This window comes from Pinus tabuliformis, chromosome J (genome assembly GCF_031772625.1).
Source record: "Pinus tabuliformis cultivar Carrire ecotype Pingquan chromosome J, CPIR1, whole genome shotgun sequence".
NCBI lineage: Eukaryota > Viridiplantae > Streptophyta > Pinopsida > Pinales > Pinaceae > Pinus > Pinus tabuliformis.
The window spans coordinates 4,508,199-4,524,043 of record NC_142295.1 but is presented as its reverse complement, the minus strand read 5'-3'; positions in this window follow the sequence as shown (position 1 = coordinate 4,524,043).

The following is a 15,845-nucleotide window of genomic DNA, read 5'->3' as shown; positions in this document are numbered from 1 at the left end:
TTGATGTCGTGAAACGCGTAAGACATTGCCCGTTGGAAAGTGGCTCCGGCATTCTTAAGTCCAAAAGGTAATTTGAAGTAAGCAAATGTCCCCCAAGGACAAATGAAAGCCGTTTTTGGTTGTTCGGCAGGTAGAATATTGATTTGGTTGTAACCGGAAAAACCGTCCATAAAGGAAAATATTTCACTGCCAGCACAATCATCAATTATTTGATCGATATAGGGCGTGGGATAGTTGTCTTTTGGACAAGCACGATTTATATCCCTATAGTCGATGCATATTCTTATTGTTCCTTGCTTCTTGTTAACCGGAACAATATTCGATACCCAATCCGTTAACGGGATCGGATAAATGAAACCTGCTCTCAACAGCTTCTCGACTTCTGCTTTAATCGCAGCTGCTTTCCTAGGGTGTATCTGACGCAGACGTTGCCGAACGGGTTTAGCGTCCGGGTAAGTCTTGATTTCATGAACAACAATGGAGGGATCAATTCCTGGCATTTCCTCATAGGACCAGGCAAACACGTCGCGGAATTCTTGAAATAGGACCTTGTATATTTGAATTTCGTTATCTGTACACGAGGCACCTATATGAATGTTTTCAATAATTCCGGTTTTGACTGAAATGTCAATAGCAATAGTTTGGGAAATGTTTCCCAAATTCAACTCTGAATCAGGATGTTTCGTGGGATTTTGAGCGTCCTTGACATATTCAGCTGTAAAAATTGATGAAAAATCATTTTCAAAGTCATCACCCTCAGGTAAAAACGAAGATCTATGATGAAGATCTTCCCATGGTAGATCGTCTACACTTAGGATTTCGCGAAGTTGTTCGTCAGATGACATGACTTCAGGAAATGTTATCCGTTCTGAGGTTGATGTGAAAAGTGATTCCTCACGGACCACATTCATTTGGTCGAATTGGGTTGAACTAGAGTCGGAAAAAGACTGCACGGCCTCATAAGCAATTTCATATGGACTCAAAGGCATTGCATTACCGAATGAGTCTATCTCAGATTCAGATGGGACAATCCAAGGATCATCGTAAATAATAGTGTCTGAAGTAATCATATGAATGGATGCAAATGAAGGGTCTGCATTGATCGAAGGAAAAGGAAAAGTTCCCAGTAAACTGGAATCTTTAACTAATCCTACACCAACATCCTTGTAAGGGATAGTCGTTTTACCGACATGCTGGATACTCTCTGAAGAGGCTGGGTCGGATGAAAAGTAAGCCAGCTGGTCTATCGTCACGATCTTACCATTATGTGGAAACTTTATAACTCTGAAGACCGATGACACGACCGTTGTCATAGCGTAAGACCAACTGCGACCCAAAAGAAGGTTGTAGTCTAGAGGGGCATCAACCACCTCCACATCCAGACTAACGGTTTTTCCTTCAACCCCTATAGGCAAATCCTGTAGAATGCAAAACGGATGGAACCCACGGCCATCAAAGGCCTTAAGAATCGTCGAGGATTGGTTCAGTGAAGGAGAACCAAGCGATCTCCAACACTGAATCGACATAATACACGTAGAAGCTCCTTCATCAATTACAGTCCGATGAATAGGCCTGTTTTTTACTATCACTGGAATCTGGAAAGCCATTTGATGAGGGAGACGCGGTGTACTATTTTCTAAATCAAAGATTATCAGGTTCGGGTCCTGAATATCAACAGCTCCTATAGCCGACAAGAGTAATTTTCGTTGTGCTGGGCATGATTGCAGCACTTCCAAAGCCGACATTGCTGAGGGTGAAACAGCTAAATCCTCAACAATGTTATAATTCTGAGCTGCTCTCACATGTGGATTGAAAGCAGACTTTCGAAGTATAGCCTTGGCGGGCGGTTTGATTACCAAGTCTGGGTTAGGTTTCTCGATCTGTAGTGGATCGGAACCGGGAGCTGAGGTTGATGGATTAGAATGAGAAGATTCTGCTTCTTTACCATCAACAGGATTCTTACTACCATAATCTTGCGATCGAGTCGCAATCCGTACATGAGACATCATCAATATGGGTTCTTCACTGGCACTCGAGGAAGAACCTATCATTTTACTCTCCTGCTTCGGAAATGGATCTTTCAAAACAGCAGGAGTTGGGGAACCTTTAACGATTTTCACAACCTCCGCTCGATGAGGGCAATCTCTTGCGAAATGATCTTCTTCACAAATTAAACAAGGATAGCGAGGTTTGCGCTTTTCGTCGTTAGATTCCGACTTCTCTTTTTTCTCCTTTGGAGCCTTGTCTGCTTTATCCTTCTTCTTGCCTTTCTTCTTACCACCGTTTTTTGATTTAGCCATAGATGACTCTACAACGTGAATGTCGGCGGTAATTTCAGGAGAAGATTCTCCTGTCGGGGAGTCGGGTAAGGTTATTATTGGAGAAGAATTCTTTGAGGATTTCTTCTTACTTTTAGTATTCACCGTACCAATCATGCCATCAGCAGCATGAGACCCCGAAGGAGCAGCAGCGATTTGATTCAACTTAGGAAGATCTGGGATCTTCTCGTGCAACGTACCCGACTGAGTGTAAACTAAGTCAAGGTACTGGGCTTGAGCAATGACTTGCTCCTCAGTAATTACTCCGGCCTTAGCTACATCTTCAATAATCTTCGGTAATAATGATTTTACAAACCATTCAGCTAAGATTTGGTCTGGGATAAAAACTTTCACTAAACGTCTTCGACGTCTCCATTCGTGAATATGATCGGAAATATACGTGGAGGTCGACTGTTTTAATGAAGTTAATAGTTCTGTGCCGTTATCGTATCTGAACGGCAACTGAAAATGAGTTAGGAACGAGGTAGCTAACTGGCTAAAATTGTAAAAAGAGGCCCGTGGTAACTCAATGTACCACTTGGCCGCGAGACCAATGAGCGTACGCTGGAAAAGACGTAAGCGGATCGAATCATCCGAGATAGAATTTGAAGCACACCAGAGGTGGTAAGTCATCACGTGATTGGACGGATCCTCTCCAGACTTACCTTCGAACATGGGTATATCACTGGGCAACTTATTTGGCATTGGCGGCCAGAACGAAAGATATTGAATTGGATCGTTCGTTAGGCGCGTCAAGTTTGGTAAATCCAAAGTTGCGATAAACGGTAACTGCCGGTTAGGATCTCTAAAACTCTGGGTCACAAGACCAGTCCCAGGAGGAGGATATCCAAGATAACTTGGAACAGGAATCGTATTCGGGATATTATATCCTCCTGGAAAACCAGGATTAACCGGACCATACTGGGGTTGCTGAGGTTGTTGATAAGTGTACCCAGGATACGGTTGATACTGGTAAACCGGTTGTTGGACAGCAGGACCGAGTTGGTACTGTCCCTGGTACTGTTGGTAGGTAAATTGAGGTTGACTTGTTACAACAGTACTTAAACCAGGCTGCCCTACAGGCATCTGGACCGTGGTTTGAATCGTAGATCCGGAAAACGGTAAAGATGTCTGAGGAGTGGTTGCAGAGACAGTAGAAACCGGAGCTGTCGATACTCCAGAAGTAAGTGCGGTAGATGTTGCGGTAGTTGCAGCAGTCGTTTGAGATGGAGTACTAGGTGCAATTGGTGGCTGAGTAACTACTGAAGTTACAGAAGTTTGAACATTTGACTGGACAGGTTGCGGTTGCTGGGGTGAACCAGAAACTACGGGTTGTCCAGTTTGAGGTAACAACTGTATACTTGGCTGCAACACCTGTTGACCTTGTGATGGATCCCACACTATCATTCCGGGGTATTGACCCGTAACAGGTTGAGGATACTGAGATCCATAACCGGATTGAGGATAGGATTGATAACTGAAAGGTACAGTTCCCATACCTTGAACATATGACTGACCTTGAGGTGGTTGATAACCTTGACTCGAGTATTGACCTTGAGGTTGATAACCTTGGGGTAAATACTGATACTGGGGTTGACCTTGACCTTGCGGTTGATACCCTTGAGGTTGATACCCTTGGGGTTGATACCCTTGAGGTAAATATTGATACTGAGGTTGACCCTGGGGTACATATTGAGGCTGGGGTTGACCTTGAGGCATGTATTGTACTATGGGTACATACTGGCCTTGAGGTTGCCCCCCAGACACAATTTGTGTACCTTGAGGTTGCTCCCCAGGCATTAATTGAGGCTGCCCCCCAGGCGGTAATTGACCACCTTGAGGTTGAGAAACGGGAACTGAACCTGACATCATGTAAATGTCCCCTACACCCAATGGTTTATTACCATTGTTTCCAGCTAATAACCCATGATCAATGGGTTGAGGAGATGCCCCCGCAAAGGTACCAGAAAGTGACTGATACCCGGTGGGAACAGAAGGACCGCCGTGTAAGAAAGATTCAGGAGATTGAGTGAACACGGACGACTGACCAGACATATTTACAGGAGTATAAATACCTCCAGGTGGAAAAGGAGTACGAGGTGGAGAAGAACCTACCCCTGAGTTGTCTAAATAATTGGTTAACGAAAGGTACCAAGTAGTACTTCTAGGAGGACTGTAAAAGATAGATTCACGCTCCCTTAGATCAATAGTGGGTTGATCTTCAAGGATAGATACGCCTAATTCTTCCTCTGGAGCAAGTTCTTCAATAGCTATCAAACCAGTAGGAAGATTCTCGGTGATGACTCTTTCTACCCTAGGTGAATCTGGTACACTAGAAGTTGGAGTAACAGGTTCAGATATTTCAGGTTCTTCGCCTATATCACTAGTAGATGAAAAACTACCAGCAAGCTCAGAAACTGCAACTGCTTCAGGATTATAACCTGTTTCTAGACTTTGGTAATCTTGATGGACTACCAACGAAGACTCTCCTTATTCAGGTGAACCTACTCTACTGCCACTAGGAGGAGTTACAAGGACCTTTAAACCTTCGTAATGACTTGGGACGTCTTGAGGAGGTTCACCCGAAGTCTACGGGATTTCCTCAACAATTCGGCCACAGAAACAACCTCAGGAGACTTGCCCCGAAGTCGACGGGACTGTCTCGGTAATTCCGCCACAGTTAAAAACTTTTAACTACTACACACGCAAACAAAGTAAAATCTCCAAGAAAACCACCTAAAGTCTCTAAAGAACCAAACAAATTTGAATCACACGCCTAAAGAATCTAGGGCGTCAAACCAAGCACAAACAGTAGCCTTCCAGACCGAAAACGCTAGTTGGAGATGAAACCCAACATCGCCGGATTCAGTACAGAAGTGGCGGGTGGAACAGTTACCCCGACAACCTGCTTAATGAATAGACCGGCACAAGTTCCTCCACTTTAACCGTCTCGAGTGAAGTGAACCCCCTGGAAAATCCAAGTGAGTCTAGCCGACGTCTGCTCCAGGTACAGTGGGATCTTCCCTCCACCGTCACCTCGGTAGAATCCTAAAGATAATGGTCACTAAGGTTACCAACCGCAACAAATGCACCTGGGGGAACAGTCTACACTCCGACAGCACGCAAGGGCAGAGTATCAAGCTCAATCCCCTTGTCGGCTCCTTGATAATAATCCAAGGTTTACCGACAAGTGACCCCTGGCTCCTCGACAATGGTTAATCCGAGGTTTACCGTTTGTAATACGTGCGTGTCTGGCGTCGTTCCCAACGAGGGAGGATTGATCCCCTCACTGGTTCGGACACGAGCTCGTGCTTCTCCTTTAAGAGGAGCTTTCCCAGAGTACAAATGAAACAATTGGATTTATTCTATCACAAGATAAGCTACTTGTTTGGTTTTGTTGTCTTGGAGAGTTAATTACTCTCCTACTCCAAGACACTAGCCTGATCTAAATTGGTGTTTCAGAGCCCTAGTAAATAAAAGTTACTAAGTTGATTTTACTTTAAGCGTTAATTTTATGGTTTTTCTTAAAGACAAAAGGTAGTGGAGATGAAACTTGTGGTGTGTAGACTCGACTCGCAACCACTACAAAGATGCACCTAAGATGATTTACACTACTTTTCATTTTTTCAATGAATCTCCTAACTAAGAGAGTTGGAAAATGCAAACTTTATAGAAAACAACTTTCTTAGTAAAGACAATCAAAGAAACAACTCTCTTTATCTTTTCAAAACACACAACTCATGACCACTAATTACTCTACGAAATTTCCTTTTTCTCCCAAAAGTCTACAAATGCTACCAAAGCAAACTTTTTCCAAAAGAATTTTTTGTGTTTCTTCTATATTAATAAAGCATGTAAAACTATTTTATCAAATCAAATTTAACAAATCTAATACAATCAAATCAAATTCACTCAAAAGCAAATTAAAAGTAAATTTACCTAAAAGCAAAAAATAATGAGGACAAAAGCCTACAAGGATGATTCCCGGATGTTTTACTTAGTCAAAATGCAACTAAGGATCAGTTCATGCATAATCATAAACTAACCAAAAAACAAAATCGAAATCTTTTTGTTCTTTTTTCTCAAGAATGGAATTCAAGGCTTTAACAAACAAACTTTTCGAGATTCGCAAAGAGAAGACACAAAGGTAGGTCTCTCACTAGGGTGACTTCTATGACAGGCCCGACTCCTAAGAGGACTGATTAAAACCAGGGAGATCCAAAGTTTGACAACCTCTAACGCCAAAGTCACTACAGGACCAGTTAAAAATCGAACCCTAAGGCAAAATCCCTATGAATTCCACCAAAACCCTCGACACTAATGGGACAAGTTCAGGTGAAGATCTCTGACAGTAAACTAATGGATCTGGGCAGTAAAAACAAAGTAAAAACAAATTAAAAGCAAAATCTAAAGAGCAAAAGAGGAAAAATGGAATTTTCTCAAATTTGACAGGGTTACGCAGGTGATCTGTTGACACAGGCGCGGGTACGCCCTGTGCACAAAGACGCAGTGCGTACAAGTACGCACTGTGTCAAACTCAGAGACTGTGTACTGCTGGAATAACTAAGAAAAATAAAAATCTAAATTGACTCTAAGCTAACCCACCCAAATACACAGTTAGACAGTCAAAAATCAGAAAACAAGCGATTTTTCTCAGACCAAAATATCAAATCAAAAAGAACTCAAACACATTCATGGATTCCCCAGTGGAGTTGCCATTTTGTCACGCGGAAAGAGTCGTTAGTGCGGACACAACCGACCTTCCTAGAAGCCTAAGACTTTCTAATGACAAACAAGACAAATAAGAGCAATCCTTCCCTAAATATGCTTTTACAATATGAGAAATCAAGTGTTTAGATCCTACCTGTAATCCAACGCTGTTGTAGTAGTCCAGCTCCGTTGATTCGGATGAGCTCCTCCTTCACTTCGAAACCTGCATTCACTAACAATCAAACGATTAAATAGCACCTAAATATCACATAAAATAAAACATATTTAACATATAGACCAAGGAGTATATGAAACAACTCATAAATAACAAATTGTTGAGAAGAATGGACTAATTTGTATTAAAAGGTAACAAAATGAACCATTACAACCTGAGCCTTGGTGTTGTGCAAGCTCCTCCCAGGGTCCACAAGAGTTCTCCCTTACTCTGATCAGCTCACCCACCTCCCCATGGAAACAAATAAAGATGGTAATCTCTCCTCACAAGCTTCTACAAGGAAGTCCTAATTCCAGCAACATCTACCCTTAGGAATGTTTAGCTTTCAACCTCCCCTCCTTTTGGCCCAATGCCTGTATTTATAGTGCTCTAGAGGAAGTTATTCAGGTCCACCATCAATGGGATAAGCCCCTCTTTGGATGGGATAGCTCCCCTCTTGATGGGATAAGTTCCTCTTAGGTAGGGATACATGAACCATCTAGAGGCGCTTCATACACGTCAAACAAGCTTCTAGAAGACTCTAGAAATGACCACAAGTAACTTTTTTGGAGTGAAACTTGCGCCTTTTGACCTTTACAGGAGTACGCACCCACCCCTTTACATACAGAGCGTACAAGTACGCAGGTATTGTGAACTTGGGTTGCGTACATGCAGGTAAGGCTGAGAGAAACTGCGTACCAGAGATAATTGACTTTTAATGACTTTCTCTCTTTCTTGAAGTTTGACATGGAGAGCAGAGGCATGAGACTTGCCAAGGAGGATAGTATGATAGTGGATGGAGCCATACTAACTGCAAATAGTCATGGTGACATTTTTTAGTGTAACAGATCTGGATCTGAATGAAGAAGGAACCTGAGCGTAAGGAGAAGGATAAGTTCTATTGATATGTCAAAATCTTAAGGCTGGAATAGTGGTATCTCTATATGATTTTGATCTGTGATATGTGGCACATGCTTGATCTATAAATCTAATAATTTGGGTTAACTAATATCTAAATATTTGAAAGAATGAATTTATAGATCTGAATTATTGATGCATGTTTTATTGTACACATGTTATGATCTGGGTATGTTTGATGTATGGAACAACTGCAAAGTTATAAGGAAATATTTGCAGATCTGTATGCGGGTTGGCTTTGGTGAAAGCATTGATTCAGTATTGGATAAATCAGAGATTGATGATGCAAGTGTAGTTGATGGGTTTTTGATGTTCTTGGATCCAGTCTGAAAATTAATGAAAAGTGGTCCTTGAAAGAAAAGAAGTAGGGGGTTGTAGCTCCCTTCCAGGAGAGACTGGAAAACGAGAGAGAGAGTTGTAGCTCTCTGCAGGTTGTAGCCTGCGTACTGGTAAAGGACTGCACCAGTACAAAATCATTGTAAAAGGAGTTTCTTATTAAAAGAAGATAGAGACATATTGCAGCAGGTGGTTTTCACCCACATTGGGTTTCCACCTTATATCTGGTGTTCTTTTGTGTGACTATTTGTTTTTCTTGTTCCTGCTCATTATTTTATGATACTGACATACAAAGTAATGATCAATATTTGAAGAATTATTCAAAGTATAAATAAGGAAGATATATTGAAAAGAATTTGATAATACTGATTCACCCCCCCTCTCAGTATTATTTCCAACAATTGGTATCAGAGCAGGTCCTTCTGAAGAAGCTTGATCGCTTGAAAGAAGATCTAACATCATGAGCAACTACGAGAGGGAAGCATCAATCAGGCCACTAATTTTTGATGGGACAAACTTCGTATATTGGAAGGTAAGAGTTACTGCCTATCTTCAATCTTTGGGTAGAGAAGTATGGGACATTATAGAAATAGGGTATACTTTTCCATCAGCTACTCCTACAGATTCAGCTGAGAAGAAGAAATATGAAACAAATGCAAAGGCGGTTAATACTCTTCTAGGATGTCTATCTCAATCTGAATTCGTGAAGGTTATGCAATATAAATCCGCAAAAGAAATATGGGACAAGATTGTATTGAGCTACGAAGGAGATGAACAGGTAAAACGTGCAAAACTTCAAACCCTCAGGATTCAGCATGAGAATCTCAGAATGTATAATGATGAAAGTGTGGCTAACTATTTCCTTCGGGTAGATGAGATTGTTAATTGTATGAAAAAATTGGGTGAAGAAATAAAAGAGGCTGTTGTGGTTGAAAAAGTCCTAAGATCATTGTCCCCCAAGTTTGAATCTAAAGTATCTGCAATAGAAGAAAAGGAAAATCTACAAACTCTTACTATGTCTCAGCTACACAAAATTCTAACTGCTTATGAAATGCGAAAAGGAGGTCCATCAGACAGGAGAGAAGCTGCTTTTAAGGCTTCAGGCAAAGGAGACTACTATGAATCAAGTCACGTGCCAGAAGAAGAAGAAGAATCAAATTTTGTTAGAAATCTTCAACGGGGTACTGGAAGGTTCAGAGGTAAGCTACCTTTTAAATGTTTTTCTTGTGGAAGAGTAGGTCATTATGCTGCCAAATGTCCTCATAAGGATAAGATTGACAAAGGAAAGGAACCGGCTAGATGGAACAAGAAACAGAATAAGGAAAGCTACTACACTCATGAAGACAGTGATGGTCTATCAAATAGTGATGAAGATGAACAAGGTAATGACTATAAACTTTTAATGGCATTTGAAGATGATGATTACATGGATGCTATAGATGTGGATAGTTTTTATGAAGAGATTTCTAGACTTAAGACATGTATAGAAGAAAAGAATATGATCATTGATACTCTACAATTTCAAATTGATGAAAAAGAAAAATATCTTGAAAAGTTAGAAGGTGAAATTGTTGACCTTAGAAAAGAAATTGAGAAAACAAAGGCTATTAATCTTAAGTTTGTCAAAGGATCTGAAACTCTGGATGAGATCATCAATGTACAATGTTCTCCACTAAACAAGACAGGTCTGGGGTATAATGGAGAAACATCTCAAGCATCCACCTCAAAGAGTTATCTTGATGCAACAAGAAGGAATGAGCAAAAGCACAATGGAGATCACCAGGTAAAGCAGGGACGAATTACATCAAGAACGAACAAAGACTATCAGGTAAACCAGGGGCAATCTGTCTTAAGGATGAACAAAAGCTACAACCAGCCACAGGTAAAATCTTCTCAATTTGCTTCAAGAATGGATGACAATAGAAATTACAATCATTTGGCTGGTAGATTTGATAATCGCAGAAGTTTCTTCAATGGGCAATGTTTCTCTTGCCATAACTTTGGTCACAAAGCAGCTCAATGTGTTGCATATAAAACAATCATGACTAGAGAAGCTCAAAAACAAAGAAGTATGATGAGGATTACAAAAAGGACCTATAACAACTTTTCGGCTCTTGAAAATGAAGTTGAATGTTCTATTTGCAATAACTTTGGTCATGAAGATTCTGAATACAGGAGAAGGTTTCAGCAGACAAAGGAACAAGCCTCAAGCACCAGAAAATGGAGAATAAAGGAACCACAAACAGAAAGATGTGGGATAGCATTTTATGCAGAAGGACAAGAAAATCTATGGTACATTGACAGTGGATGTTTGAAACATATGACAGGTGATAAAGAAAATCTTGAATCATATTCTGCTTTAGAAAAGGGAAAGAAAGTTTCTTTTGGAAGTGATACTCCTGCAGCTATAAAAGGAAAAGGCACTGCTCAGTTAAAAGAAAAGGTCAAAGCTAGAAATGTTTTGTATGTTGATGGATTGAAGCATAATATTCTAAGTGTCAGCCAGATGTGTGATCAAGGAACCGAGGTGATATTTAGATCAAACGGATGTCGTGTTCGTGATCTTGATACAGGTGAAACAGTGATCAAAGGTAGAAGAACTCCAAATAATCTATACATATTTGAAGAAGGACAACAACAATGCTATTTGAGCAAGGATGATGAACACTGGTTATGGCATCGGAGGTTGGGTCATCTAAGCTTTTCACAAATAAGGAAAGCATGCAAATATCAGGCAGTTCGTGGTCTTCCAGATATCAAAATTCTAGACAACACCATATGCAAATCATGTCAGTTTGGAAAGCAAACCAGAACTAACTTTCCAGAGAAGGAAGGATTAGCTAGCATGCCTCTTGAGCTAGTCCATACAGATGTATGTGGTCCATTTAGGAAAAGGACACCTCAAGGAGAAGAATGCTTGATATTATTCATTGACAATTTCTCCAGGTTTGTTTGGTTAGGACTTATGAAGCACAAAGACGAAGCATTCGAGAAATTCAAATCCTTCAAAGCCTTGGTTGAAAATGAATCAGGTTACAAAATTAAGCGCCTCAGGTCTGACAGAGGTGGGGAGTTTACCTCAAATGAATTTTTCAATTTCTGTGAAGAACATGGGATAAGAAGAGAATTCTCTACAGCTAGAACTCCTCAGCAAAATGGAGTGGTGGAAAGGATGAACAGAACAGTCCAACAAATGGCTCGTGCTATGCTGGATGAGTCTGGAACTCCCGCAACTTTCTGGGGTGAAGCCGCATATGCTGCGGTTGTTATTCTCAACAAAAAAAATGTCCGAGTGAACAACACTCAAACTCCTCATGAGCTCTGGTATGGTGAGACTCCTTCGGTAAAGCACTTCAAAATCTTTGGGAGCAAATGCTATATTAAGAATATTGATGAGCAACTTGGCAAACTTGAACCTAGAGCAGATGAAGGCATTCTTCTTGGTTATTCTCCACACAACAAAGCATATAAGTGCTACAATAAAAGACTTGGAATAATTTTTGACAGCATTGATGTAGTGCTTGATGAAAAGGGATACATTCCTAGGCAAGTAAATCATGAAAATATCAAAGAAGATGAAGACTACCCTCAAAGACAGAATGATGAAGAAGAAGAACCTCAAGGAGCACCAGAGGAACAGATAAGAATAGAAGAGAAGACTCCATCCCGGTACGTTCAGAAGAATCATCCAGAATCTCAGATTTTGGGGCAGAAAGAAGCAGGTGTACAAACAAGAAGAACAATTGCAGAAGCTTCAAGCTATTTGGCATTACTCTCCCCCACTGAACCACAAAATGTAAAAGAGGCATGCAAAGATGAATGTTGGGTCAAAGCAATGGATGAAGAACTTGAGCAGATCGAAAAGAACAACACTTGGGAGTTGGTTCCTAGACCAAAGGATAAGAATGTTATAGGGACAAAATGGGTCTTCAAAAACAAGTTGAATGAAAATGGGGAAGTAATTAGAAACAAGGCAAGACTTGTTTGTAAAGGGTATGCGTAGCAAGAAGGAATAGATTTTGAGGAAACTTTTTCTCCTGTTGCAAGACTTGAGGCCATCCGAATGTTCCTTGCTCTCTCAAGCTTTCAAAAGTTCAAATTATTTCAAATGGACGTGAAATCAGCGTTTCTGAATGGAGACTTAGAAGAAGAAGTATACGTTGAGCAGCCAGATGGGTTCATTCTTGGAAATGATCCAAATCTTGTATGCAGAATGAAAAAGGCTCTCTATGGTCTTAAACAAGCTCCAAGGGCTTGGTACTATCGTTTGGACAAATATCTTCATCAACAAGGTTTTTCAAAAGGATCAGCAGATAGCAATCTTTATATAAAAATTGAAAATGACAAATTGCTAATACTTGTTGTGTATGTAGATGACATTATCTTTGGCAGCAATGAAGAATCTATGAGTCAAAGCTTTGCCTTGGTGATGCAGAAAGAATTCGAAATGTCCTTGCTTGGAGAATTGACATATTTTCTTGGCCTGCAAATCCAACAAAAGGAAGGAGGGATCTTCTTGTCTCAAACCAAGTATCTCAAGCAGATTTTGAAGAAATATGGCATGGAAGATGCAAAACCAGTATGTACACCCATGGTCACAAGATGTAGCCTCAGTGCAAATGATGAATCAGCAGCAGTACATCAACCAACCTACAGATCTATGATTGGAAGTCTACTTTATTTGACAGGTACCCGACCAGACATCATGCATGCAGTGGGAATAGTTGGAAGATTTCAGGCAAATCCAAAGGAAACTCATCTTCAGGCAGTAAAGAGAATCTTCAAATATCTTCAAGGGACTCAAAATTATGGCTTATGGTATCCTAGAGATACAGATCTCACACTTCATGCTTATACTGATGCAAATTGGGCCGGAAGCGTGGATGACAGGAAGAGCACAAGTGGTGGTTCATTATTTATGGGTTCCAGATTAGTATCTTGGTTCAGCAAGAAACAGAGTTCGATTGCCTTGTCTACAGCTGAAGCAGAATATGTTGTTGCTGCATCTTGCTGCACTCAACTCTTTGGATGATGCAGACCTTGCAGGATTTTCAAATCACTTGTACACCACCTATCTCCATCTTATGTGATAATACACGTGCAATCAACATTTCAAAGAACCCAGTCATGCACTCAAAAACCAAGCACATACCAATCAAGTATCACTTTCTCTTGGAACAAGTGCTTGAACAAAAGGTCAAGTTGGAGTATGTTCCTTCTAAGGAACAGGTTGCTGATATACTCACCAAACCATTGCCTAGGGAGACCTTTGAATACCTCAGGCAAAAGTTGGGGGTTGTTGATGTATCATCTTGTTGTTGAATCTCTTCTGATTGTTGGTTGTACGCAAGGTTCATCTGAAGTATATGCGTACATTGGTCGAAGATCGAATGGCACAGGTTCAGGGGGAGCATATAATGCATTATTGGCATTATGGAGGAAGTACAGAAGGAGATCATGGATGCTGGTCTGAATATTGCTACAATACGTCTCTATCTCTTTCATGATGTATAAGTCTTGGTTCTTCTTGAAGAACATCTTTTGCAGATCTTTCCTACAGTCAGGGGGAGCATGAACAACACAATTCAGAAAGAGAAGAGCTTTCAGCATGTAGCATGAACAGATTGGTACACCTTGGCATATACAAAGGGGGAGATCATTCAGAGATTTCAACAGGTACTCAGGGGGAGTATGAACAGCGGAATGCCTTTCTAGGAAAGAGAATATCTTGGTTTGCCCTTTGCCCTTGATCTCAAAGGGGGAGAGTGATTTGGTATTGTTGCCATCAAGTCCAAAGGGGGAGATTGTTGGCATTATGAGACAAGTGATGTCCTTGATGGCAAATCACACAAATGATGTTGGGTCCCTATAATACTAGTGATTACCCCATTACTATTGTAGTTATACCCCTTATTTATATTGTTGTGCCCCTATTACCCCCATATTGTTATTTCTGTGCCCCTTAGAATCCCTCTATTGTTATTTTTGTGGCTTTATATTATTATTGTTAGGTCGGCTGGATTATATTGTGACTCCTTAGACTCCTATATATAGAAAGGAGGTTTTGTCATTTGTATCATCCAAGAATTGTTCATTTATGTAATGTAAAGGAGGTTGCCCCCTCGAAGAGGCTGAATTCTAAGGCGTGGATTTATCTTTTCTATCTTTTCTTGAGCTGGTTTCATAACATTTGGTATCAGAGCTTTGGATTCTAGGGTTTCGCTGCTTCAAACAGGTCATCGTGGCATTTTCGCTATAACTTTTTTTTCTGTGACGTTTCAGAAGTTGCAAAAAAAACCCATTTGAGAAGAATTGGCGCTGAACCTTGGGTCCGAATTTCAGAGCTTTTCGCGCGATATTTTCGGAGATATGATCTGAGGAAGTTGGCCTTTTTGCAGACTCCTGAATTACATTCAAAACAGGTGACCTGGGGAAAATCGTCATAACTCTCTCTCTGAGGATCGGATTGAAATTTCGTAAAAAGGTACAGAAAGAGGACAGACTTTAGTTTCTTGTATGTGTGTTTCAGATTCAAAGGTTGAAACAATGACTCGTGGCACGTCGTACAAGTTCGCTCTACTGAACCAGTCTAAAAGCAAGTCACTGTGGGAGATTTCACATAACTCTTCCTTGGAGAATCCAATTTGGCTCAGAATTGTGGCATTGGAAAGAGGACGCAGAAGGCTACTGCAGGTAGCAATTTCAGAACTTGGTGATTCGAAATTACAGAGATACATCAGATTCAATATCAGGCTTCTATAAAGTGAAAAAAGGTGTGTAGTTTTTTTTAAATTTTTGTGTAAGCTTGGTTTAACGGAATTCAAAGGGCATAGTAAAGCATTATTATAGGTAACTGATGCCCCGAGGAAAGAAAATGCAAACACCTAGTAAGGAACCTGAAAGCTCTAGCATGACTCATGAAGAAGAAGAAGAAATGCTACATGATATATCAAAATTACAAGAACAAGTGCAACAAATGTCACGCTCACAAAAGCTAACAGAAGCTAAGATAAGTGGCGTGGAATCTAAGATAAATGGCATGGAAGCTAAGGTGGATGATTTGAAGATAGATTTGAAGACAGATATGGAAGAATTGAAGAAGTTGCTACAAGAAAGTGTCACTAATGGTGAAAAGGTAGTAAAGGAAACTCATGATGAGAACAAAAGAAATGTTAATCATGATACCATAGACGCTAATGTTGGATCGAAGACTCACCATGTTCCAAAAATCGATATGAGGAAGTTTGATGGCAAGGATCCCGCCACATGGATATTACAGATGGAGCAATTCTTCGATCTCAATAATGTGCAAAACACACAAAAGGTACGTATGGCAACTTTATATTTGG